Here is a 25,387-nt window from a genome sequence, read left to right as displayed (position 1 = left end):
ATGGTTTAAAGGAGCTTACAATGAATTTTTCTGCTGTTGAAGCTTTGTTCTTTTGTCTTCTGCTATGTGATTTTCTTAAACCCATGTATGGACATAAAATGCTTTGAAATCATAGAAAAAAGCCTCTTTTGAAGTCAAAGATGTTGATGGCTGCATCTAAGGAAATGGTTCTGAATACGTATAGGAGAATACAAGCAAGTCAAGTTTCCTTCACCCCATCTTGGCAAGGCTAGGAGTGCTGGAAAATCTACAACTGGTTGCAATTTTAATTGTGATTCTTTGCTTGTTAATTGCCAAAAGAGAGACTTAATTTAAAACATGATCACTCTCTCTCCAGTTCCAGAATGTCAACGTGGCATATATTTAGTTACTCCTTCCCATTTGTCAACAGCAGCGTCACAGTTTTGTAAGCCTGTGTTGTAAGTATGGCCTTGAGTTTTGTCTACGGTAACAATGATATTAGCACCAAACATTTGAATAGTGCTTTAGAATTTACAGAATGCTTTTTAGGGGCACATGATCAATCTTGTTTTCCAGAAGAGGAAGCTGTTCTGAGAGATACTGACTTGCCCAAAATCATATGTTCTATAAGTAGAGGAGGTATTCCACATTTTCTGATTCTAAATTCAGTCTTTTCTCAGGTCTTCCTATTTCCTATCTTTCAAAGAGAGCTCATCATACACTTTTTTTTAATCCCTTAAATAATTTCTTTTTTTCTATGTGAGAGCAGGTGATGGGCCTTAAACAATAACAGTTGCTACTGTTTATTGTTAACTATGGACACACATTTCACATATATTATTTCATTTTATCTTCACAGATCAGTGAGGCAGGAACTATTACCATATTACAGGGGAGAAGACTGGTTCAACAAGGTCAAATATTCTAGTGGACTCAGGCTCTGTAGACAAGTCTCTAAAATCCATAATCTTTTGGCTGTGCTGTCATGCTATTCAAAAAAGACTATCCTTTGTGGGAATTTGATGGTTTGGTAATTTTATTTCTGTTGCTTAATATGAAATATGGCTGTTCAGTGAGTCAAGAATGAAACCTTTGAGAGCTCAGGACCAATAATACTGTTGACCACAAGATGAAAATATCCCACCCGAATGGTAGCCAGAGTGGAGCTCTCTTTAGAGGTGGTATGGGGTGGGCTTTGGCATTCCCCTTGATTATGACAGGAATAGTTAATCTGACAAATATCTTCATTTTTAAAAATTTTTCCTACTTGTGACATCAAGTGGTATATATAAATATACACACACACACACACACATATATACACACACATATATAGACACACACATATATATACACACACACACATATATATATATCAAGTGATATATATACCAGGTGGTTGGTTGTTGTATCATGGGACAGACATTTGCAGGTTTTGTGATTGCCAGGCTTAAACCTTAGGGGGACGTAGTTTAAAGACCCACTGGACTACTAGGAACTAGACGAATCTTTTACTTCATCGCTCACACTCTTTGGAGTAAGGAAACTAAAACCTAGGAAGGCTAGATTACTTGCTCAAAGTCTTTAAGCAAGTATTGGTTTCATTTTGTTTCCTGGAGATAAGTGATTGATGAGTTTTGTAGCTGCTCTGGGAATTATATTTGTACTATAGAGAAGGAGATAGACCCAGGCCCTGCCCTCGGAGAGCTTAGCGTGTAAAGTCAGAGATTAGAATCTTTCTTTTAGCATAATTCAATAATCAACTAAACATGCTACTCTTTTGTTTTTTTTTTGTTTTTTTTTTTTGTTTTTTGAGACAAAATCTCACTCTGTTGCCCAGGCTGGAGTGCAGTGGTGCCATCTTGGCTCACTGCAACCTCTGCCTCCCAGGTTCAAGTGATTATCCTGCCTCAGCCTCCTGAGTAGCTGGGACTACAGGCACCCGCCACCATGCCCGGCTCAGTTTTTGTATTTTTAGTAGAGACGGGTTTCATCGTGTTAGCCAGGATGGTCTCTATCTCCTGACCTTGTGATCCACCCACCTCAGCCTCCCAGAGTGCTGGGATTACAGGCCTGAGCCAAGGTGCCCTGACCATGTTACTGATTTTAAAGCTATGCTCATGTCTTCGCTCACCCTGAGTCCTTGCTGGTCAGGTATGTATCAACATATTCTTGTGATGCAGCACCTGGGATGTCAGCTACACACAGGCGATAGCCAGGGAGTTTCCCTTTTAACCTGATGAATTGGAGTGGAGTAAAACACAGACCTTGAAGGTGCTCTTCACATACTTCTGGGCTGGAATTAGGCCTGGGCAACTTGGTGCCTCCCTAATGCTTCCTTTTCCCTTAGAGCTCGACTCTAGTGCTGATCTCCTGCGGAGGGATAAGAAAGCGACGGGATCAGTGCTTCCTTTGAAGGCTTCACTCCCCATTTCCTCCCTCCTCTGCTTGTCTCCTCCTTTTCAGGGAGTTTCATTCTGTGATGGTCCCACTGGGCCATTTTGTTCTTCGGGTGTCCCTGACAGACATCAGATCTCCCCCTGAAGGTTAAAGCGAGGAACAGGGCAATATGGTCAAAACTGCATCTACTTGATTGAAGATCTTGAGAAATGAGATTGTTTTGTCAGTTTTTCAAGTTGTTCATTTATATGATTCTATTGCACAGCCTCAGGAGAAAACAAAAATAAAAGCAAACAAAAACAAAATTAAAAAATAGCACCTTGGAACTTCAGAGTCCACGGTAATTTATTTTCTCTGAAGAGCTTTCTCCTGTGGTTTCTCACTCTGGAGAACTTGATTTGCCATCAATATTTAAGATGAAAATAAAGTAGTTCTTCAAAAATGAAGATCACTTAAAACACAGTGCTACTTAAATGTCAAGAAGCCATTATGTTTAATAGCATTTTTTAAACTATTAAAGTTGAGTGGTTACTTTTTATTTTGCATTTAGTCACTCATGGGAGACATTTATTTAGTCTTCTATGCTACAAATAGTGATGATGTTAGTAGAGAAAATTCTCATTCTGAATAATGGTCTCATTTATATCATATCTCTTAGTAGAAAATATTCATATCTTACCAAGGAATGAAAATGTACGAACTGTTAAAAGAGTGAGAATACTGTGAAAATGATGACCTTAAGGCTATAGAATTATGAAATCAAAAAATGTGATAATTAGTTTGTGTTGGTGAAATGGCATATACTGTGTATGTGTTTTAACCACCTTTAGGGGAATGGGCAACCTTAAAAACAAATAAAAAGATCTTAAAATTTCTTGTCAATAAATTTAGAATACAATACCATCCAGGCCCCTTCCATAATATAACCGAACACACAAGAGGTGAAAAGAAAATATGGAATATAAATATAAATGAGATTCTTTCACTCTTGTGTGTTAATTTATGAAGCAATTTTTAAATAGCCATTTTTCTTTTTTTTTTTTTTTCAGAACTCCTTTATTTTCATTTTAAACATTTGTGGTAAATCAAGCTCTCCAGAGACAGTGCCTGGCAGTTACTTAAGAAAAATATTTAGTAATTCTGTGGAAATCTTGCAACCTTTTCTTTAACTTTTTAGTCTCCTATCAGATGCGTTAAATTCTTGACGATAGCTCTAAACTAGAGAAAAATTGCAAATTCTATACAAAAATGGCATTATCTTTTGAATCTTTGTTTTTTGTGAGTACAAATCAGAAATGTAGAATGTGTTGAGGACACAGGAGAGGGTACAGATGTGTGCTGCGGGGAGCTAAAACATGCAATTCTTATGTAGACAGCATCTGATCCTTTAACATTTGTGATTCTGAAGTCCCCTGATCCTGGGTCTCATGTGGATGATAACCTTTAATGAAAAAGGCCACCACTTATGGGGTGTCTACTGTATGTTGCATATTTACCAATTTGGTCAATTAAGATTTTTTTGGGTGTAACTGATGGAAAAATCAAGTAAGAATTGACTCTTCCAGTATTCAAACAATACCACCTGGAGTTGACGTTCCTCCACTTCTCAGCTGTTTCTTTATGTTATTAGATGTAACCATGCAGTCAGGGCAACATTTCTTAACCTCAGCTCTATTGCCATTTTGGGACAGAAAATTCTTTGTTGTTGGGGGCCATCCTGTGCATTGTAGAATGTTTAGCACCACCCCAGTCTCTATCCATTAGGTGAGAATAGCAGCTTTCTCAGAGTTATGACAACCAAAAATGTTCCCACATATTGCCAAATGTCCCCTGCTGGTCATTGAGAGCCACCAGAACCACTGGAATAAATTAACATGGTGCCAGGTGCTCTTGAAGCTGTATCTTTTCTGATTCAGAACCAGCAGAGAAAGACTTCTGTCCCAGAATTCTCAGGGAAAAACATTCTGAGATTCACTCTTATTGGACCTACTCAGGAAGGTGGCCCACCCTCGAAGCAGTTGCCTTTAAGTCACCCCTGAAGCCAGCTGAGATTGGTAGGCCCAAGCCATGTGCTTCACCCTAGGGATGGGAATGGAGCACCAGTCATACCATGTAGATGAGAGATGGGTAGAGAGAGACTATCACCCAGTGAAAACCAAGGGAACAGCTGCAAGAGGGGTGGAAGCTGGGTGAGGCAAACAGCAAATGTCTACTTGCAGAAAAATGACCTCATTTAATTTCACCGTAAGTGAGGCACAGAGAGAATAAGTAAATTGCCTTAAGTCATACAGCCAATGCATGGTCAGATATACAATGGTTTTATTATATGAATCAGTGGGAAACAACGCCTTTCTTTCTACAATCATAGAGCTGTCAAGAGTTAACAAATTCTTCATGTCCAGGTGTATTTGCAGTGCCTTTCTGAAGCAGAGTAGGATATCTGCTCTCAGTACTCTGACTTAAAAATTAAAATATATTTTTCCCCAGTTACAATATCATAAGTGGTCAAACGGTATATTTATAATACTGCCATGTTAGTATTAACACCTACTTCTGATTCATTATTAGTTAAATAGGCTTATTTGCTAATTTAGAAAACCAGTCATAATGAATGAAATTGTTTCTATCAAAAAATGCATTCTGAATACTAAACTGTCAGCTTACCAATGAACTTCTGGAAAATGCAGTACATTTCTAAGCTAGGGCTTGCATGTGTTATGAAGCCGACACTGTACTTTTAGGTGATTCATTTCTTCTAGGAGACTTGAATTATTTGTTCAAAGTTTCAAGTCACTGGTTGAATTTCTAATAATAATGAAATTTACACAAGTTCCCATGTTACAGACCAGAAAATGACCCAAATCTAAGAATACATGAAACAATGAGAAGTTGCACAATGAGCTCCAGGGATCTACCTGTCACTTGCCACCTATATTCCCATTTCTAATCAAAGATCTTTGTTAATCATATCTGGACAGGTTATAAGTCACTATATCTTAAGAGATTTCAACTCAATATTGAGCTCAAAGTTGATTTACTTACATTAGGCAGAAAGGAAACATGATTGTTTTTACTTGTGAAATGCATTGGCTTCATTTTAAAGCTGCCCAAAGTCCTGAAAGCAGAGAGAGAGGAAGAGAGATCCCTGCGCTTCCCGAGGTTAGAATTTTGGACTTGTCTTTGGAAGTGCAGTACTTCTTATAACATTTTCTTACCTGTCTCCCACTCACATCTTCAACAATTTAACAAATTCCCTTTAAGTAGGCTGCCATTTTACACTGTTGCCATCTACTTGTCAACTTTTAAGCTGCTCTTTTGCATAAGGTGATGGTAATGAGCAGGGAAATCCCATTGCTTAAATTTAGTGAAACTTTAACTCACTCAAGCGGCCTCTTTGGTGAGTTATTCTCTTTAAGAGATGATGTGAAAATATCTATTTAAAATAAGGTTAAGAGCATTACTGCAGTAACTTTTACTTTTAAAAACGGGTACCTTTGGAAACACATTTATATCAAGAATGTTCAAGAATTGCAGAAAACAGCTGCACACAGTCTTGAGAAAAATAGCTTTAGCTTTCTATAATTTTTGCACTGTTTAAGGACTGCACTAAAGGAATTTGAAATCAAGATGATTGACATTATGCTTTTCTTTAATGCTGCAGACATGGGCTTAAAAAAAAAAGTACTCCACACGCAAAACATAATTGCTCTCTGCTTCTGCAAAGGGTTCCCTTCAATATAATTGCATTTTCCTGATATAACTGATTAAAATAAATTAAATGAGCCACTCACTTATTCTTCCAGTTTGCAAACTTTGAAATTTTTAACAGGGTTTTTATACAGGCATACACTGTGCAACTCTACATACTATTTAGTAAAGTGTATTATAAGTGCACTTTTGAAAACCTAGATAACAAGTTCTTAATAAAAAGAAAAGATGACACAATGTCTAGCCCAGGGGCCATCAAGTAAATCTCTTTTGATGCCTTTTCAAGACAGCTGGTTCTTACCAGCTTTGTCTAGGCCCTCTCTAAGATGGGAGCTGCCTTCGGTGAAATTTATATTTCCTCTGATTTGTTTGCATCACCATTTGGTAAATGTTGATGAAGAAGAAGCAAAGTTCTTGGGATGGGCTTCCATTTCCATGTTCTTTCATGATCCTTAGCTTTACTATTAAAAAAAATATGTATCTGTATCTATATGTATGTGTGTATATTACATTATTAATTATGTATATGTGTATGTTTTACAAAGATGGGCTGGTTTTGAGGCTTTTTATAAAGAAGTCCCAACTAAGCTTTCTTGTGATTTACACATTTATGAACACATGTATTATTTTAGTGGTAAATCGATGTCATTTGCACTACAGAAAATATATCAGAGCTTATAAATATGTTGCAAAATAATGGCTACTTGGCTTAAAGTAACTTATTGAGTATGTGGCAGTTGTTAGAAAAAAAGAGTTCATGCATTGATCAATGGAACGACTGCAGAGTGACTATAAACCAAAATGGGAAGGGAGAATAGAGAGAATAGAAATCGTGGTAGAAGACAGAGTGGCAGACGAAATATTGGAAATAATCTACTCATTTTCAGTTTTCTTTCTAAATAACATCATATCTCACTGTGTCTGTTGTCACCAGGTGTTATAAACCTTAAATATGTGGGTTTTTTTTGTTTTGTTTTGTTTTTGTTTTTTTTTCTCTGAGAAATTTTGAGGGAGTGAAGGAGACTGAGCTCCTCAAGTCTTTTAAACATTCTGGTCAGGTTTCCTCCAGGGGCTTGCTGCTGGAAGAATGTCTTATGGGTAAATTTCCACTCTCTCAGCGGGGAGTGTTTTGCATGAACTGACTCCCAGGAGAATATGTTATTCCATACAACAAAGCCCGGGCAGTGACTCATATTAAACTGACCAGGATGGGGGAGGGGAAACGTTGACCTGGAGGGAGTTGAGGGGAGGGTAGAGGACACAATTTACTTTCTAAAAACTGACTACAGCTCTCTGGGAAATGAGAAAGCTCTGAGGTTTCTGTGTTTCCTTGTGATGTCTTTGTATAAAAAGTATTTGCAACATGTCATAAGAATTTTCTAAGACAAAATGAGGATTCTTAGTCAAGGGAAGAAAACCCAAGACTTTCTGAGACAAAAAGTAAGGAAACTGTCTTTCTCACCCGCAGTTGTTAGTGATAATATCAGCCATAATTGATAGGATGGACATGGCTAATTTAATAAAGCCAGTTACTGCTCAGCACCAGAAACAAGACTCATAAAGATACTGATTTTAAAGGAAAGCCATTTCTTGCCTGGATTTGCATGTTTCAGTGCGACACAACGTAAACATGGATTCCTCTCACATTAGCTAAAATAACTTGAATCTCCAATACCTTTCCTTTTTAAAAAGGTTAGCGACTCCCCGACCATTACTGCCCTGATGTTTTCTATTGTTAGAGGTCTGCTTCTTGATAAAAATGATACAGCTTTGCAATTCGATCCTTTTAATTATCTTTTTTATTATTACAACATGCACCAGGGGCCTAAACTTCCGAGGATTTATTGATAAGACCATCTTCCACTTGTACGGCCCCATTTTATTGCTGTTTTTATAATGGTTTCTAACTAATAAAATGTTATCTTATTCATTTTGTTTATGTGTAATAAATCAGAAGCCTTTCCCCTTCTTCGGCTAGGCAGATATGGGTGTGCACCGTTTGGGGAGATTGTCTCAATATGTTAAACCAATGATGTCTTTTGCATACAAATAGAAATTAGTACAAGAGCATTTCATTAAGGAAAGTATCACTGTTCTGCATGACCTAGGGACAATTAATATTCTAAATACAAAATCATGTGACTTGGGGTTTTGCCTCTTTCCAGCAACCAAAGCTGTGAAAAGCTGTCTGGAATAAAGCTTAGGTTTCTTCTTCATTTCTATGAGCAATATTATTTCCTTGATGAAGAAAATAGATGCAATGGAAAAAAGCGTGTGCGGTTCTTAGGCAGCTTTATATCCTGGATGTTATATTCATTCAACAGATATTTATTAAACCCTTGAGATGTGTCAGACACTGTGGTAGGTGCAGGAGTGAACAAGAGACATGGTTCCTGCCCCCAGACAGCTTATATTTTTATGGGGGGAAACAGATACCAAACAAATGATTATGTCAATGAATATGTAATTTCAATTGTGATCAGGATTGGGAAGGAAAAGCTCAGGAAATGGAGACAGTATGTCGCATTAGGATTCATTCACTCATTCAAAGGACTTTTCATTTTCTTGCTTTATTCGAAGACAAGGAAGGCACCGCTGCAGCCTGGTGAGGGAGGCTTGCCCTTGCAGACTGTCTCATGGGGTCCCCTGAGGCACTGAGGAGCAGTTCACCCAAAGAAGCAGGCAGGACATTGTGCTGAGAGGAGGAGCTGCCATGTTATCTGAGAGCCGAAAAGTTTTCCGGGCACAAGACCACATGGGCAAAGGCAAGGGGAAGGGCAGGGCATGCTTTCAGAGGAGAGGGAATAGTTCTAGGAAACCAGGGGAGGGGACCTGCAAGGTTTGGAAGTAAGCCTGGAAAATCAGGCTGAAGGCAAGTGGTGAAGAACGTTGTGTGCTTTGCTGAGACATTCGGACTTTATTCTGAGAGCTGTGGGGGGTCCTCGTAGGAATTTAAAGAGGGAGGTCATAGTGGACATATTCAGTGACCGATAGAGCATCCATCTGTCCATTTCGCCTTCCTGAGAGTAGTTCCACTTATTTACAGCTAGCTACCCATCTCCCAATAGCCCATATGCTCCAGGGGAAGTTGAACCGACCTCCAGCTGCAGGGCTTGACCCTATTAAGGATCATCAGAACCCCCTTAATATTACTTAATAGCCCTCTTAATACTTCTCTGGACCTGACTGATCTGGCCATTTTGGCTGAGGCCAGTCAGCTCATGACTTCGCTTTGGCTACAGAACCCAATTTAGGAATAAGTATATGACCAATTCCTGCCAGTTAGATGCAAACGGGGGACCCGTGGGAAAATTCTGGGAGAGCAATTTCTTTTCTCTTAACAGAGCCATTGAACAAGATGCCTTTTCTTCTTATGAAAGCCAAGGGGGTACAGATGTGGAGCCCAGATTGCTATAACCAGCATGCTGTCTGGTTGCCGACCTCAAGCTGAAGCTCTCACCCCCAGTACAGTACAGTTTGCATGGTTTTGTATGCCCCTGACTCACGTGATCCTAGGTAGGGTACACAATGGAGATAGTCATTGTAAATACCTCATAGGAGGCTTGGCACGGTGCTTGGCTCATGGTAAGTGCATAATAAATGTTAATTATTTTTATTCATTCATTAAATACTTACTGAGAGTCTACTATATCCAGGCACCTTGCTAAGTACTAAGGATAGAAAGTAAGCAAGAAAGACACAATCCTTGCCCTCAAGGAATTTGCAGGTTATGACTTATCTTTTATTTGTCACTAGCATGGATTTTATTATTTTCCATATTGTAGTTAGCGACTGACATGTACTTTACTCATGTTCATGTCCACCCATGGTGCTTAAGATGGTGACTTATAGGTGGTGGGAACTCACTGAATGTCTGCTGAAAGGAAATGCCAAAATAAACGTATCCTATGCCTTGTAAGTGCAAACCCTGAGCCAAGCCACAGTAGCAATACTCATGGAGAGTCTGTGTAGTTTAGTGGTTAGAGGAACTGGTATTGGTTTCAGAAAGGTTTTCCTTTAAATTCTGGCTCTGACGCTCAATAGCTGTGTAAACCTGAGCATGTTACTCTTTCCTTGTCCTTAATATGCTAATACCTGTCTCATTAGGGGTGTTATGAGGGATTAAATGAGATGGAAATTATATATATTAAATATTATACATAGTGCATTGCCTAGAAGTACACAATATATTATATATTGTACATAGTGCATTGCCTGGAAGAAAGTCACCTCAATAAATTACAGTTCTTTGTTATTTTTTAACAAAGGTGAAGTTGGGGTATTTCACTGACATGAAATATTCACTTTGTATTCATTTGGGTATTTTATTTTAACAAACTTTAGTCATTTTGGTTCCCCAGCTTCTGGATACTTTCCTATTTGAGCAGAAGCCCAAGGAGGGGGCAAGTATTTCCTATCTCTACTGGCTAACAGCTAGATCCAGGGCCAAAACTTGAGTGTGAATAAGAAGAAGTTTCTGTCTAGGACTTTGAATAATGAGAGAATGATGTGAAGACATAGAGACTGTTAGACATTATCCATGGCATTTATGCTGGACTCAGGAGATCACTGGTGTAGAGTGAATGTCCAGGGCAATTGAATCTAGCAGGATGGAATGGGTCGGGAGGGAGCACATGGCCAGTAGTGATGGGGCAGGGTCCTGGCTGTACTCACAAACTCTTGAGCCTAGTTCCTCTGCCTTCAGATCCATTCCTTGAACGTCCCAACACCATTTATTCATTCCCTTCCTGTGTAAATCAACCAGAGTTACTTTCTGTTGTTTGCCACCAATGACCTTAGTTGCATTTGTGATTGCATAAATGCATCTAACATTTGCATTCTATGAAATGTGAGAACTTCTAAACCAGAAATTCAGATTTTGTACTTTTATGGCATTAATGGAATACCTTATGAGTTACTGAAGGTTATTTGTGTTATTAAAAAGTAAACTTGAAAAAAAATCAATATGAAGTCTTCTCACTTACTCTTTCTAAACCATTAAAAGCCAGATACCCAGCTGTGAGGCTACCATATAAAAATAACATTATTTTATATTTCTTGAGCTTGGCTGAAATCCAGACATGATGCTGCTCAGATAATGTTATTTTCAATGTGTCATCTTATTTCGTGGCAATCTTCACTGTATGTGTAACTCAAGAAAATATTGACTACAAGCCAATCCATGGGCCAAAACCTTAAATCTAAAACTCTCTCCCAACTTTTTACTTTAGCTCACTTTTTACTTTTGAAATGCAGTCTTTGTAATAGGCATTGTCTCAGTTTTAGAGGAGGGGATCTTCTGTCAACAATATTTAGATCAGTTGTAGTTAAAACTTTATTTTTCTCTTATCTGGAAGGTGATTTTAATAGAAGATTCTCTTTGAATAAACCCAGAGTTCAGAGGCTACATGATTTTTATGGTACTGTTCTCAGGGAAGATTGGAGCCTTTTATTGGTCATGGTCTCTTCTGTGTTAAACAATATACGGAGCAAGATAGAAACAGTGTTGAATTCATGGACAAAAACAAATTAAACAAATTAAACAAATTTGAGAGGAGAAAAAGGGGAATCATGGCAGACAGGAAGCAGGACTAGATTGCAGCTCTGACTCGGATGGACAGAGCAGTGTATGGAGGCTCGCATCATGAATTTTAGCTCCAGAACGACTGCAGGAATAAACTAGGAAACCCGAGAGGGCCCACCGACCCTCTGAAGGAAGCGGGTTGCTCCCGCGGGACCCAGGAGACACTGCAAATATGCTGAGTGCCCAAACTGCAGAAGTGGGAAAGGGAGATTGTCTACCTCTAAACACACACTCCCACTGGGGAAACTGAAGGTCTAGATTACGGGAGAAGATTTTGACCTTATCTGGAGCTCAGTCAATTTAGAGAGCCAAGGGAGGTACGGAAGTGGAGGAAGCAGTGGAAAAGGCCCTGTGAGCTCTCTGGGTCCCCAGGCTGGTCATTCCTGCCTGGCTTCACAGGAATCCTTTGGGAGGGCTGCCAGAGGCACTGGAGAAAGGCCACAAGGAGAAGGAAATCTCTAGCTGAACATAGTAACAATTTGAACTGATTAAGAAGCCTCCTGGCCAGAACTTGGGGAAGGGTGTGAATCTGGAATGCAGATTCCACTGACTGGGGAAGAAGGAAATCCATACTTGCTTTCGCAGCTGGGAGGCAGGTAACCTGGGGCAAGTTCATAGCCCTGCTCACCCACTGCCTGGAAATAAACTTGGTGTGGTTGGGGGTGTATAGTGGGAGTGAGACTGGCACTCTGGGTTGCATGGGAGCTAGGTAAGGTCTGTGACTGCTGGCTAGCCCCCACTTCCCTGACAATCTGCATGACACAGTAGAGATAGCCACAATCCTCCTGGGAACATAACTCCATTGATCTGGGAACCTCACCCCCATCCCCCACATAGCTGCAGCAAGGTCCACCCAAGGAGAGTCTGAGCTCAGACAAGCCTAGGCCTGCCCCCACCCCGTGGTCCTTCCGTACTCATCCTAGTAACTAAGACAAAGGGCATATACACTTGGGAGTTCTAGGGCCTCACCTACCATCTGTTTCTCTCCACACTACCACAGCTGATGCTCTCTGGAAAGCACCACCTCCTGGCAGGAGGCCAACCAGCACAAAAATAGTGCATTAAACCACCAAAGCTAAGAACCCACACAGAGTCCATTTTACCCCCCTGCAACCTCCACTGGAATAGGCGCTGGCATCCATGACTGAGAGACCCACAGATGTTTCACATCACAGGACTCTGTACAGACAGCCCCCAGTACTAGCCCAGAGCCTGGTAGACTCCCTGGGTGGCTAGATCCAGAAGAAAGATAATAATCACTACAGCTCAGTTCTCAGGAAGCCACATGCATAGGAAAAGGGGGAGAGTACTACATCAAGGAACACCCCATGGGACAAAAGAATCTGAACAAAAGCCTTCAGCCTTAGACCTTCCCTCTGACAGAGGCTACCCAAAGGAGAAGGAACCAGAAAACCAACTCTGATAATATGACAAAGCAGGGCTTTTAAACACCCCACAAAAAAAATCACAGTAGCTCACCAGCAATGGAAACCAAGAAGAAATCCCTGGTTTACCTGAAAAAGAATTCAGGAGGTTAGTTATTAGATAATCAAGGAGGCACCAGAGAAAGGTGAAACCCAACATAAAGAAATCAAGAAAATGATGCAAGGTGAAGGGAGAAATATTCAATGACATAGCTAACATAAATAAAAAACAATCAAAACTTCAGGAAATAATGGACACACTTATAGAAATGCAAAATGCTCTGGAAAGTCTCAGCAATAGAATTGAACAAGTAGAAGAAAGCAATTCATAGCTTGAAGACAAGGTCTTTGAATTAACCCAATCTAACAAAAACAAGGAAAAAAGAAAAAGAAAATGTGAACAAGGCCTCCAAGAAGCCTGGGATTATGTTAAGTGACCAAACCTAAGAATAATTGGCATTCCTGAGGAAGAAGAGAAATACAAAAGTTTGGAAAACATATTTAGAGGAATAATTGAGGAAAACTTCCTTGGCCTTGCTAGAGACCTAGGCATCCAAATACAAGAAGCACAAAGAACACCTGGGAAATTCATTGCAAAAAGATCATCACCTAGGCACATTGTCATCAGGTTGTCAAAGGTAAGATGAAGGAAAGAAGTTTAAGAGTTGTGAGGCAAAAGCACCAGGTAACCTATAAAGGAAAACCTATCAGATTATCACAGATTTCTCAGCAGAAGTCCTACAAACTGGAAGAGATTTGTGACCCTACCTTCAGCTTCCTCAAACAAAACAATGATCAGCCAAGAATTTTGAATCCAGCAAAACTAAGCTTCATATATGAAGGAAACATACAGTCTTTTTCAGACAAACAAATGCTGAGAGAATTCACCACTACAAAGCCACTACTACAAGGACTGCTAAAAGGAGCTCTATATCTTGAAACAAATCCTGGAAGCACATCACAACAGAACCTCTTTAAAGCATAAATCTCACAGGAATTTTACAACAAAAACACAATTTAAAAAACAAAAACAAAAAATGACAGGCAACAGATAGCACAATGAATGGAATGGTATCTCATACCTCAATACTAACACTGAATATAAATGGCCTAAATGCTTTACTTAAAAGATACAGAACTGCAGAATGGATAAGAATTAACCAACCAACTATCTTCTGCCTTCAAGAGACTCACCTAACACATAAGGACTCACATAAACTTAAGGTAAAGTGGTGGAAAAAGACATTTCATGCAAATGAACACCAAAAGTGAACAGGAATAGCTCTTCTTATATCAGACAAAACAAACTATAAAGCAACACCAGTTTAAAAAGACAAAGAGGGACATTATTGGTAAAAGGCCTTGTCCAACAGGAAAATATCACAATCCTAAACATATTTGCACCTGCACTGAAGCTCTCAAATTTATAAAACAATTGCTAATAGACTTGAGAAATGAGATAGACAGCAACATAATAATAGTGGGGACTTAAATACTCCACTGACAGCACTAGACAGCTCATCAAGACAGAAAGTCAACAAAGAAACAATGGATTTAAACTCTACCTTGGAAAAAATGGGCTTAACAGATATATACAGAACATTCCATCAAACAACTGCAGAATATACATTCTATTCATTTTCTAGTTTATGCATGTAAAGGTGTTCATAGAAAACTACCGACCAATATTCCTGATGAACATAGATGCTAAACTCCTTAACAAAGTACTAGCTGACCAAATCCAACAACATATCAAAAAGATAATCCACCATGTTCAAGTGGGTTTCATACCAGGGATGGTTAAACATATGCAAGTCAATAAATGTGATACACCACATAAACAGAATTAAAAACAAAAATCACATGATCACCTCAATAGATGCAGAAAAAGCATTCAACAAAATTCATCATCGCTTTATGATGAAAACTCTCAGCAACATTGGCATGCAAGGGACACACTTCAATGTAATAAAAACCATCTATGACAAACCCACAGCCAACATAATACTGAGTGGGCAAAAGTTGAAAGCATTCCCTCTGAGAACTGGAAAAAGACAAGGATGCCCACTCTCACCACTCCTCTTCAACATAGTACTAGAAGTCCTATCCAGAGCAATCAGACAAAAGAAATAAAGGGCATCCAAATTGGTAAAGAGGAAGTCAAACTGTCATTGTTTGCCGATGATATGATCCTCTACCTCAAAAACCCTAAAGACTCCTCCAGAAAGCCCCTAGAACTGATAAAAGAATTCAGCAAAGTTTCTGGATACAAAATTAATATACACAAATCAGTACTCTTCTATGCACCAAGAGTGACCAAGCAGAGAATCAAATCAAGAATTCAACCCCTTTTACAATAGCTGCAAAAAATAAAATAAAATACAATACTTAGAAATATACCGAACCAAGGTGGTGGAAGACTTCTACAAGGAAAATTACAAAACACTGCTGAAAGAAATCATAGATGAACAAACAAATGGAAACACATCCCATGCTCATGGAAGGGTAGAATCAATATTGTGAAAATGACCATATTGCCAAAAGTAATCTACAAATTCAATACAATTCCCATCAAAATACCACTATCATTCTTCACAGAATTAGAAAAAACAATTCTAAAATTCATATAGAATCTAAAAAGAGCCTGCATAACCAAAGCAAGACTAAGCTAAAAGAACAAATCTGGAGGCATCACATTACCTGATTTCAAACTATACTATAAGGCCATAGTCACCAAAATAGCATGGTACTGGAATTAAAATAGGCACATAGACCAATGGAGCAGAGTAGAGAACCCATAAATAAACCCAAGTACTTATAGCCAACTGATCTTCAACAAAGCAAACAAAAACATAAGTGGGGAAAGGACACTCTTTTCAACAAACAGTGCTGGGATAATTGGTTAGCCACATGTAGGAGAATAAAACTGGATCCTCATTTCTCACCTTATATAAAAATCAACTCAAGATAAAGGACTTAAATCTAAGACCTGAAACTATAAAAACTCTAGAAGATAACATTGGAAAAACCCTTCTAGAAATTGACTTAGGTAAGGATTTCTTGACCAAGAACCCAAAAACAAATGCAATAAAAACAAAGATAAATAGCTGGGACTTAATTAAACTAAAGACCTTTTGCACAGCAAAAGGAACAGTCAGCAGAGTAAACAGACAACCCACAGAGTGGGAGAAAATCTTCCTAATCTATACATGGGACAAAGGACTAACATCCAGAATCTACAATGAACTCAAACAAATCAGCAAGAAAAAAAACAGTCCCATCAAAAAGTGGGTTAAGGACATGAATAGACAGTTCTCAAAAGAAGATATCCAAATGGCCAACAAACAGATGAAAAAAATACTCAACATTACTAATGATCAGGGAAATGTAAATCAAAGCCACAATGTGATACCAGGTAACTCCTGCAAGAATGGCCATAATTTAAAAAATCAAAAAAACAGTAGATGTTGGTGTGGATGTGGTGATCAGGGAACACTTCTATACTGCTGGTGGGACTGTAAACTAGTGCAACCACTATGGAAAACAGTGTGGAGATTCCTTAAGGAACTAAAAGTAGAACTAGCATTTGATCCAGCAATCCCACTACTGGGTATCTACCTAGAGGAAAAGAAGTCATTATATGGAAAAGACACTTGCACATGCATGTTTATAGCAGCACAATTTGCAATTGCAAAAACGTGGAGCCAATCCAAATGCCCATCAAGTGGATAAAGAACCTATATATATGTGTGTGTGTGTGTATATATATGAATACATATAAGTGTGTGTATATATATGTGTGCGTGTATATATGTATCACCATAAGTGTAATATTTATATATTAAAAAAATGGAATAGTGCTCAACCATAAAAAGGAATGAATTAATGAAAATGAAGATTATTATTCTAAGTGAAGTAACTCAGGAATGGAAAGCCAAACATTGTATGTTCTCGCTGATGTGTGGGAGCTGAGCTATGAGGATGCAAAGGCATAAGAATGATACAATGGACTTTGGAGACTTGGGGAAAAGGGTGGGAGGGAGGTGTGGGATAAAAGCCTACAAATAGGGTGCAATATGTACTGCTCGGGTGCTGGGCACACCAAAATCTCACAAATCACCACTAAAGAACTTATGTAACCAAACACCACCTGTTCCCCAATAACCTATGGAAATAAAAAAAAATTATAAATGGAGATAAAAAGTAAACATAGAAAAGGTACAGTAAAAATATGGTATTATAATCTTATGGGACCCCTGCTGTATATGTGGTCTGTCATTAACATTAATGTTGTTATGTAGAGAGTGACTGTATATGGAATAACTCATGAGGCTAACATTAGAAACCATTTGAAAAATAAAGTAATGAAAAACTCCTAAAAAATAAATAAATTTGAGGGACATTAGAGATGATCTAGTTTAGAGAAATCAAACAGCCTTTATTATGCATGCCAATTTTAATCATGGGTGGGGTTGCATGGAGTGTTGTTGAGAATATTTATGAAATTGCATCCAAATTCAGTAAGAAAGAGTACTATAATCAATGAGTAATGCCTGTCATAGAAGGGCAGGGTCATGATACATATGTCAATTATTTGTTCTGTGATCTAGTCCAAAACCTTCATCTCACGAATGAGGAACAGAATTCCAGAAAGGGGAGGGCCTCTCCATAACTTGTTAGTTTATGATGTTCCTTTTCACAGATAAACACCTCAGTTCTCCAATGATTCTTTATGGAATGTGATTTTAAGACCCTGGCCACACTTTGTGCTGTATACATTTCAGTTTGTTGTGTGAGAACAGCAAGGGGTCCTGAAAGGCATTGGCTATGGATTCCGGACATAGCTAGGTTTGAATCCTAGCTCATCTACTCCCCAACATCTCTGAAACTTAGCTGCCTCATCTTAAAACAAGATTGGTAATTATTTTATATCCATAGGGTTGTGACAGTCCATTTATTCATTTCACACGTATTTCTTGTGCACTTGCTATGTGTCAATGCACTAGAGCTAGAACAGTGAACAAAATAGGCAAAATCCTTTACCATCCGGAAGCTAACTTTCTACTGGGTTAATGAGATTTTATGTGTGTCTGTGTGTGTCTATTAACAAGTATCTGACACATAGTGGATACCCACTAATCACTGGTTCCCTTTCATCCCTTGCTGGCCCTGAACTCTACATACTTCTCTATGTCTGATGAGGGCAGAGCAGCTGGGCCTGGCAATAACCTTCCTTTGTTAGCGACATGTACTAAATTTGGTTAAGAGCAATCTTAATTCACAAGAACTCTTGGGAGATCGTTCTTTTGCTCTGTGGGTCCTTTCCTAGCCTGAGTAGGGTATAACTGGCATCTATGGGTGGCCACAGACCATTGGCACCCTGCCCTCAAATGGTAAGTTCAGCCAGGGTCCTCTTTTGCATACCCACTGGACATCAGTTTCTTTGTCACTCTTTCTACTAATTCCCTCCCTCCTTTCTACACACATAGAACAAAGGAAGAATGAAATTCATGAAGGATAAAGCCTGTCGGTGCTCAGAAAATCAGTCGCTCTCTCTTCCCTCCACGTTTTTTCCTTGCAAAAGAAGGAAGGACTCTAATGTCTAGCTGCTCACATCTCTTTCTTGAGGTTTAAGGGGGTTCTATTAGGAACAGAAGAAGGGGTAGAAGCCTCCCCTACTCACTTGAGTGCCTTGTAGTTGTGATTTGCACATCTCCTTCAAATTTCCATCCTGTACACTTTAGGAAAATAAAAGTGGCTACTCACCAAGAAAAGACTAGGTAGGTAGTTAATAGATGGATTCAGTTCTTGTTGGGGAAAGAAGAAACCTAAATACAATGGATTTAAAATGTAAAATGATTTCAGTGGACAGTTCCTAGAATCTGAAGAAATATATAGTTAGAGAAACAGTTTTGGTAATGTGAACCAGAATTGGACTAATCTCCTTCTCCCCTAAATTTGATTATTTTCCCCAGGTAGTTCGCACTCTTACAACATAATGAAGGGCTAAGTGCCCAGGGGAGTTTTCCATTTCCTCTCTTTCCTGCTTGGTTTTGGGTGTGCATGGAAAACAGTGCTTGTGGAAAATTTGGTTGTGGTCTGTTTCCTATGGTTCACAGTCCAGGTGAAGCCAGTTGGAAATTAGATTTCTGTTTGGAGAGATGTATAGATTTTTTTTCTCCTATGCAAAGATAATGATGCTGTTGGTGTGAGGAAAAGTTGGAGGACATTTCCTGGGCACAAGATTTGGGGGGCTGGCACAAAGTTTGGGAGTGGTTTCCACATCTGCTTTTCACTTCCTGGTTGTGTAAGCAAAGAAAGTGGGAGGGGAGAGATCTTAGACATGCACAGAATCTTGCCTATGTGGAAAACTTTATAAACTTTCAAAGTGCTGCATGCACTGCCAGCAGCATCTTCTGAATCCTGTAGGGGCCGTGTGGAGGAGGCTGGGCAGAAATATTTTCCCTGTTTCATATTTGAGAAAATGGAGATGTGGCAGGGCAAAGTGTCTTGTTTACACTTACTGAGTAAGACAGAGGCAAGACCAGGATGAGAACTCACATCGCCTGCACTTCAACCAGGTCCTGTCCCACCTTCCTGCCGAGGCTGACTTCACTTGTCTAGGAGCCTGGTACCTTAAAGCTCTTCGTGACAGTTGCTCCAGCTGCTGGTCCCGGTCTCAAGTGGTTTATTATCCAGCTGAGGGTCTCAAAATCTGCGACTGTTGCCAGTGACTAAAGCTGAGCCAAAGATGGACTTCTCTGTCTGTGTCCCCACAAATCCTAAACTAAAGGTCATTTGGGCTTCAAGCCACATGCTGATCCCAGAATCATAAGACCTGTCTCTTCCATCCACTAATTTAAGTTGACTCGTTGGCATTCCAGTTTTATCATAGAAAAAGTAATGATGAGAATTGTTTGCCTCGTGGAGTTGTTATAACTAAGGGAGAAAATTAATGTGAAGATGTTTTGTAAAGAATAAAGTACTGCATAAATGTAATTTATTCATGTATTACATAGCAGTTACTGTGTGCCAAGCCCTGTTTGAAAGCTTTACAAATATTAGCTCAGGTAATCTTCACAGTAACCCTATGAGCTAAATGTTATTACAATGATAATCCTTATTTTACACATATGGAAACTGCTTGTCCATGTCCCACAGTTGGCAAAAGTAGAGCTGGGATATGAACCCAGGAAATATGAAGCAGACAGAATCTACATCCTCGACCATAACCCCACGCTGCCTGCAATACGTGATGATTATAATTATGATTAGAGATGTGACTAGAAAAGGCACAAACAACTCTCACTTTTTCTCTTTTAAAAGCCTGTGAAAAATAAAATAAAATTATGCAGAGAATGAATCGAGGAATGTTGAAGATAAAAGCAGAAATTAATAAATTATAAAAGAGAAAGATTCAGAAATGACAGACACTTTCAAGAGCTGATTCTCTGAAGAAAAAAAACGTAAAAGAAAGAAACTTCTTGAAGTCTAATGAAAAAAAAAGAACAAGTAAAAGCACAACCACAAACACTAGAAATGATAAGATATATCATGTATTAGGAGGTGGAAAATGTATGAATACATTATCTATAATTCTATAGCAAGATGTGAAAAAATGTTCCCAGATCAATTTCCTAGGTTAATTTTGGTAATTTAGAATTCCTTAGGAAATTGACCAAGGAATGAATATATATATATATGTATTCATCTGAAATATATATATATTATACATGTTATATATCTAATATATATAAGATATTATATATAACATATATTATATATATCATCGCATAATCCTTTAATGGCAAATATATAATATATATTATATATAAAATATATGTTATTTATATATAATATATATGTTATATATATTATAACATATATAATATATATATATCATCGGCATAATCCTTTAATGGCAAAACTGAAAGGGAGTCCCATGAATATGAACATATCCACAATCATCAACCCTGATTTGGCAAAAAGATAAGAAATAAAGCAGAATAATTCAAAAAGATGGGGACAAAACTATGTGTGATGGTGTTCTTAACAATACGAAAATCTCAACCAAAGGAGCAAATAAATTAATAAGAGTTCGGGAAGGTGGCAGGTTAGAAAAGAAAATAAATATCCAAAATGTAGGTTTCCTGCCTACTAGCAATAATTAATTTTCAAATGACATGGAAAAGTCCCACCCCCTTTGTAACATCAGCCAATATTGTGGAATAATTATAAATACATAATAAATGGGCAAGTATGTGTACTACATTTCAGAATCTACCTATTTAAAATTTCAAAACTTTATCCCATTGTGGTGGCCATGGAAAGAGAACCTGCTTGACTCCAATACCGCCCACCAAGTAAAGGCCACGCCCTCCCCGGGATGCTCCCAGTCAATGAGCAAAAGCGATTGGGTACCAGCACATGGCTAATTCTACCAGAGGTGGAAATCCTCCATTGCGAAATCTTTGGCCTAGGCTCCCAATCAGCTGGGTGAGATTTTCTTGGCTGCACAGCAGTGTGAGGCTAGTTTTACCCATTTCCTTCCCCCACCTATTTCTTGTCCTTTCCCTCTCCCCTCTTTTTCTCAATAAGACATTTGAGGTTTATTCCTTTCCTTCTTTATGAATGTCAGATTTCATCAGTGGCTGACAGTGTTCCTGCCTTTTCCTGTGTTCTCTCCTATATTTTTCTCAGGCTCCCCCGCCACCTACCCCATAACCTAAAAAAGCCACTAGAGAAAATTATCTTTAAATATGTTGGGTTTACTCAGGAATAAGAAATCAGGATTATAATCTGGAATGCATGGAATGGCAAACCACCAGGGAAGGGTAAAAGGAAGCTTGCATTAGCAAAAAGGAATTTAAATAAGACCTTAGAAACAAAGTTTATTGGTTCCAGAGATGCAAAGCCAGGATTGTTGTCAGTTCATTGGTGGTCTTCCCATTTACTGGGCATGTGTTCTGAGAGAATCTTACCTGAATTACTGCAGTCCTAAAGAATGTCTGGTAATAAATCTTATCAAAGCAGGGGATGCATGAAGGTGAAAGGGTTTCTTACGGGGTTTTTAGAAAGTCCTTGTGAAAGGTTTTTATCTCAGGCATGTAAGCATGTGCTTCCTCTGCTTCATGCCTTCCCAGCCTTATTTCGTCTGGGTCTAATGAAAGTGATTTCCTCTTGTTATCCGCAACTTTCACACCCCACAACGCATCTCTTGCATGTCTGATTCTGCTCTAACTTTGGCTTCCTGAAGAACTTGAATTAAAACCCACCAACAATGCTATTTCATAAGCCCCTTTCCAGCTTTTTTTTTTTTTTTTTCTATTTAGCTCTGTCTACTATTTAACATTCTCTGGTATACTTACTTATCTTGTTCATTGTCTTTATCTCTATCTCACTAGAATATAACCTCCATGAGAGCAAGGAATTCTATTTGTTCTTTATGTTCAGTACCTAAAATAATTCCTGGCTCATGTCAAGTGCTCAATAAACATTTGTTGAATGAATTAATGAAGGAAATGTTGTTAAATAAGACTTGAATAATGTTCTTGGAAAAGATGAAAATCCCAGTAGAATTTTAAAAAGTTTAAATTGAAAAATAAATATTTAAAAATAGACAACAAAATGTCAAAAAGAATAGCAAGATATTATGTGAGATATTGAAAATCTAAAGATGCAATAATTAAAGCAGCCTGGTGATGATTTGGGCATGGATGGACTGATCAGTAGGGGAGAATTAAAGCCCACTGTCATGCATTTTTGCAAACTCGAGGCATGAATAAGCATTTAAGGAAAGTATTATTCAATAAATGATATTAGGAAATCAACGAGAAAATAACAAAAAGACAATTCACAAGAGAAGAAATACAAATAACTTATACAACTATGAAAAAAATATTTGACTCAAGGAATTACAATAAAAAAAAGGCACCATTTCACCTTTAAATTTGGAAAGGTAGGGTAGGTAGGTAAATAGAATATTTATATTGAACAGAGAAATCATGTGTTCTTTATGCTATTGATGATGCTGTCAACCGTCAAAAGACTGTGGGATGATTTGACACTATACGTAAGAAAACTGATGGTTTTGTGTATCTTTTGAACAACTTTCCAATTTATGATTGCAGCTTAAGAAAATAACATAAATATGAGCAAAAATTTAACTAAAATATATTTCTTGCCATATTGTTTATAAAAACTTAAAAAATGGAAATAAATATGAGACACTAAAAAATTGGCTGAATAAATTGTACCACATGCACATGATGATGTATAATTTAGCCATTTGAGTGATTTTGTAGAATATTTAATGTCAGAACGATGCTAAAACTTTTACTGGTCAGAATAAACTAGATAAATGGAGATAGGTATAATCTAGTGTGAGAAGAATTCCAGAGTTCTCAGTGCCTTACACAATGGCTCATATAGAACTGGGTGACTCTTAAAGACAGCTCTCCTCCCTCCACATGTTGGTTTAGCATTTCAAGATATCTCCTTCTTATGGGAAAATATCCTATATTTCCATCTCCATGTCATAGCAGGAAAAGGGCAGATCAGATAGTCACTACTACTAAAATGCTTCTACTTCAAAGTCACATATGTCACTTCAACTTAAATTTTATTTGGCAAAGTCAATGGTTATATCGCACCTCAAAGGACAGGGAAGTTAGTCATTTTGTGGACTTGCAAGGAGAAGAGAACAAGATATTAATTAATAGTAGTATTCTTCCAATTAATGTATTCTGTTAAGAGTTTAAAATGACAGTACAGCTTGTAAAAATTGCATGTATATATTGTTTGTGTGTGCATCTCTGTGTGTATCTGTTTGGATAGAGATATGGATAAGGTAGATGTAGACAGATACATATGTACATATAGAGTCAACAGAATCTCTCTGGGTAGCAGGGCAATAGATGATTTTTGTTTTCTCCTTCTTATCTGTTTTTTTTTTTTTTTTTTTTTGAGACGGAATTTCACTCTTATCACCCAGGCTGGAGTGCAGTGGCATGATCTTGGCTCACTGCAACCTCCCCCTCCCGGGTTCAAGTGATTCTCCTGCCTTAGCCTCCTGAGTAGCTGGGATTACAGGTGCCCGCTGCCATGCCTGGCTAATTTTTTTTTTTTTTTTTTTGTATTTTAGTAGAGACGGGGTTTTGCCATATTGGCCAGGCTGGTCTCGAACTCCTGACCTCAGGTGATCCTCCCATCTCAGTCTTCCAAAGTGCTGGGATTACGGGTGTGAGCCACCAGGCCTGGCCTCTTATCTCTATTTTTAAAGTATTTTTTACAATAAGCAATGTTGTTATAATAAGAAATGAAGTTGTAACATTAAGAAAAAAGGTACATAATATGTTTATAACTGTTTGAAATTCAAATTTTATGTGTCTTTTAAGAAAGTAAAATCCTTTCAATTTTACCCTTTGCCATTTTTTATCATTCCTATCTCTTCTCTCTACTACTTTGCTCAGGTCCCTAAGCAGAATAAATTGTTGTTAAACTTCTGTTTGAGATGATTGTTGTTAATTTCCTTCCCAGTTCAATAAGATAGTGCTCAACTCCTGTGACTGAGTTATGATTAAAATAGCATTACTCCTCTTAAGGAAGATACAACGAAAGGACAGTTGGAGTTAAGTATATTCTAATGGCATGAGAGCAATTGTCACTAAAGAGATTTAAGATATGACCTTTTATTCTCGACCACAACTGTTCTAAAAAAAAAAAGAAAGAAAGAAAGAAAAAAAAAAGCCTTGTGCATTTTGAATATCAGCACTCAACCCCATTTGGCTTAGCAAAAAACTTTGAAGGTTGAATTTTAACCCTGTTTTCTATTTCATTCTTGCCCCTTAGAATTCAAGTGTCTGTATTGGTGAAGGCAAAAGTCCTGCTTGATTGAGGCCTCCATAGCCTGTGACTCCATCTGAGCAGTGTCCCTTCAGAAGCTGCTTAAACATTTCCCTGAGCTTACAGAATTGCACTGCACTCTGGGTAAGCATGGTGTCTATTATATGGTATTGAGATTAATGAGATGAATCTGCCTTAGACGAGGGGATCTTCAGAAAGCATCCAAACCAGCCTGCACACAGGACAGCTTGTGTGATAAAGCAGAGTCTTTAGAGAGATGTATTTGGACTTCCACAAGTTCTGATGAGATCCTCACTCTCCTTCAGATGTGAGGCTCCAAAAGGAGGACTTTAGGATCTAGAAGTTTGCATCCCAGTGTCTCCTGGAGAACGTTGCTAATCTGTTTGCTATGAATTCTGACTTTATTAACTTTCTTCCAAATCTTTAAAATAAACAAACCCTATTT

General features: G+C 38.2%; 1 long non-coding RNA gene across 1 annotated transcript in view; it reads left to right on the top strand.

The window, feature by feature from the left end:
• Positions 1-25,065, top strand: part of LOC144341129 (uncharacterized) — a 303,995-nt gene extending 278,930 nt beyond the window's left edge. Inside the window, exon 3 of the long non-coding RNA XR_013417782.1 lies at positions 24,928-25,065. This is a non-coding gene — a long non-coding RNA (uncharacterized LOC144341129). The remainder of the gene's footprint in view (positions 1-24,927) is intronic.
• The last annotated feature ends 322 nt before the right edge of the window (positions 25,066-25,387 follow it).

The sequence above is a fragment of the Macaca mulatta genome, chromosome 5 (genome assembly GCF_049350105.2).
Source record: "Macaca mulatta isolate MMU2019108-1 chromosome 5, T2T-MMU8v2.0, whole genome shotgun sequence".
Taxonomy (NCBI): domain Eukaryota; kingdom Metazoa; phylum Chordata; class Mammalia; order Primates; family Cercopithecidae; genus Macaca; species Macaca mulatta.
Note: the sequence above shows the minus strand (reverse complement) of the source record. Positions and strands in the feature narration are given on the sequence as shown.